Source organism: Spinacia oleracea, chromosome 4, assembly GCF_020520425.1.
Source record: "Spinacia oleracea cultivar Varoflay chromosome 4, BTI_SOV_V1, whole genome shotgun sequence".
Classification (NCBI taxonomy): domain Eukaryota; kingdom Viridiplantae; phylum Streptophyta; class Magnoliopsida; order Caryophyllales; family Amaranthaceae; genus Spinacia; species Spinacia oleracea.
The window spans coordinates 155,825,113-155,828,319 of NC_079490.1; the positions used below are offsets into that span (position 1 = coordinate 155,825,113).

At 34.1% G+C, this 3,207-nt stretch overlaps 1 long non-coding RNA gene across 1 annotated transcript; it reads right to left on the bottom strand.

Moving 5' to 3' along the window:
• Positions 1–887: 887 nt before the first annotated feature.
• Positions 888–2,430, bottom strand: LOC130459632 (uncharacterized). The gene is made up of 2 exons (XR_008919149.1): positions 2,113–2,430; positions 888–1,116 (listed from the first exon to the last, which is right to left on the bottom strand). It is a non-coding gene; the product is annotated as an uncharacterized lncRNA (long non-coding RNA).
• Positions 2,431–3,207: the final 777 nt, after the last annotated feature.

Consider the following 3,207-nt stretch of genomic DNA (forward strand, 5'->3'; position numbering starts at 1 on the left):
GATATTTTATTCCTTAAAGAAACAACTTAAGGCCTCACTAACGATTTCCCAACCAAACCATAATCAAAGTTCAATAAAGCAATAAGTTCGATGGAATCAAACAATCTCTCTAATGCAGATTTAAATGCAACACTTAAACATTTAGTACACGCACGTTCATAACAATCAACTTCTTATCATTGACTAGCTACTAATGCACATATAATTCTATCTTATATGCCCTTTTTATACTACCCATCTCTCATAAACTAAAGCATTGAAATAATTTAATTAACAAAGTAAAACGACGATAATATAAGAAAATTATAACATAGAATAATAACATAAATAAAAATATAAAATAAATAAAGTGAAATAAATTAAGGAAATGCGTAGCGAATAAATTCGAAAATAAAGTTATTAATTCGAAAAAGTTTATATTTCCTAAATAACGAATTCTAAATCTTGAAACAACTAAATTTTTTTTTTTTTTTTTTTTTTGAACTTCTTTAAAAAAATGTACTCATTTTTTGAATAATAAATAATAAGAAAAATAAAAATTTCGAAAGTATCGCTTTAACTTGAATAAATAATTTGATTTCGAATTTAAATAAAAATATTATGTTCTTTCAAACAAGATAAAAGGAAATCGGCCCCCCAAAAAAAAGTACCAATTTTTGAACACTATAATACGTAGAAGCTCGATTTTTAAGAATTTTATTTTAAATAACTAGATAGTTAGGCGCCTAAAAATTTATTAAAGTAAAACCTTAGCTTCTAGATACCACTTTGTAACACCCCGACAATTCTCTCTTTTCTAAAATAACCTTTTAATATAAAACATAGAGAATTATCAAGGCATTATCGCCCGTGTGAAAACGTAACGGCTTATTCAGAATTTTGCAGCGGAAAACATAAAACTAACTTTAGGTTTATAAATAATCGATTACAGGTTTAGTCTCAAAAATCAACCAACGAAAATAAGGAAATATAAATAGTATGACAAGTTTAAAGTCCATTTAAACAAACCCAAGTCAACTTAGCAAATCAAAACTAAATACAAGCTCTCTATTCCCGATCCCAATGATGCAACATCTTCAAACCTGCAGATGGACAATGCTTATTGATCCTTAGAGACTTCTCACCAAAGATTGGGTCATCACAGGATCAATAAGGCATAGCCATGATCAACATGCACAAGCAAAAGCACGTAATCAGCAAAGCTGAGTACTACATACTAAATCAATAATAATCCTAACATGATTCTATTAAACGAACAACCCTAACATGATACTAATGAACACAAACAAGGGCAGACAAAACATGATAGTTTGACGACCATACTTGACCAGACTAGACTAGGCTAGACTTTTAGCAATAATATTATTTTAGTTGAAATAGACAATGGACCGAGTTGACCGTCCAGAAGTCTTCACTAAGGAAGACGAGGTACGGGCGCGACTCCGTAACCTCAGTGACCTGCGATATCGAGGAACGTTTTAATAAAAATAGAACACGGTGATCAATCCGGTCCCAGAAAAGGCCATGGGCTACCACCATGAACCCCAACTCCTGTTTGTCCGTCACTTTAGACGTGCACAGTCTAAAGCTATTGCTACTCAGTTTCACTTTACATGATTTACAAATTGAGACTCCGTTATGACTCAACAACCACATAAGGCATACAATCCACATTCGTTCACAACTGTTTTTATCTTGAAATTAAGTAAGTGATCATAAAGGCATCAATCAAGACTCATTCCAATTTACCCAACCTTTCCTTTAACCATGATCAACCCTGTATATGGGTATAAAGTTTCAACTTACTAAACAAGGTCCTCCGCCCTTATAAAGTAGTGAAAAGATAGAAAGGGAACAACAACCAATTGATCCGACCCAATCATATAGAATAATCTAGTGTTCCCAACCAACATGTTTGTATCAAACATCCATACTAACATGTTACAGTTCTTATAGTGCAAAATAAGTTCAATAAGTTTGTCCAACAGTATTAAACATGCACATTCCATATAACCAAGTTTGTCTATAATATCAACATCACCAAGTTCAACAATAATATCAACATGATTTCAACAATTAGCACACATTCCAAGCACGCAGGTATGTACGTACCTTGTGTAAACAAATTGATAGGCCACTTTAACACTTTCAAAAGTCGCCTAAAGAGAATTCTCCGCCTAAAACAACCAGCAAGTAATCCCAATCAATTTCTAATCATTGGCAACCATAATAAAGCATTCTAAATGCATCCTAAACATATTTAGAACTTTCCCCAATATCTAAACTTAGACATTTGATTTCCTAGCATCATTGAAATTCGTTGAAAACTTTTTGCAAACATCGTACTTTAAATTTTCAGCAATATAAATTCATTTAAAAGCTTCACCGAGGTCAATCTATGTTCCTAGTATCTCAAAACGACGAATTCAATAATCCATACTCAACTTACCATGATTAATAATCATAAAAACCTTGAATTTCATACTTTAAACAATCAAAATTAATATTTCAAAGTAATTTGATAATCTGAAAATTAATAACTTTATTATATAATTTGCATAATCTGAAATTTATAATTTAATCACAAAAACCATAACTTTAATTCACGAAAACGTAATTCAAATTAATAAAACCTCATTAAGCCCTAACTTATTTTTAATTAACCAAAACTGAAAATAATTGGTTTATAATATCAACACCCAAATCTGGAAATCATATTCAACAACAAAATTATAAATTTAATTCAAGAACATCATTTAAATTAACAAACTATAATTAAAATAATTAGTTACTTAGGGTTTAAGAAATAACCAAGAAAGAGGAGAGGAAAAGCTGGGCGGTGCACGACGCGGTCAGCGGCGGCCGGCTGGGTTGTTGACGTGGCGGCAGCGGTGGTTGCTGTCGCGAGTGGTGCTGTCGCGGGTGGTGCTGTGCGCAAGTCGAACAAGAGGAGGGGAGTGAGGGAGGATGAACAGCAGTGAATCGAAAGAAAAGAAGGGAACGACGAGGAGATGAAGCGGTGGCTTACCGGCGAGGACAGCGACGCGGTCCGGCGGCCTTGGTGGCTGTTCAAGAAGACAAAGCATTAAGGAGGAGAGGAAACGCAAGGAAGAACGAAAACAGGGGAAAAAAGGACGACGAAGGAGAAGGTCGAAGGATACTTACCGACGGCGAGGAGACCGGCGGCTGGAGCAACGGCGTGAAGGA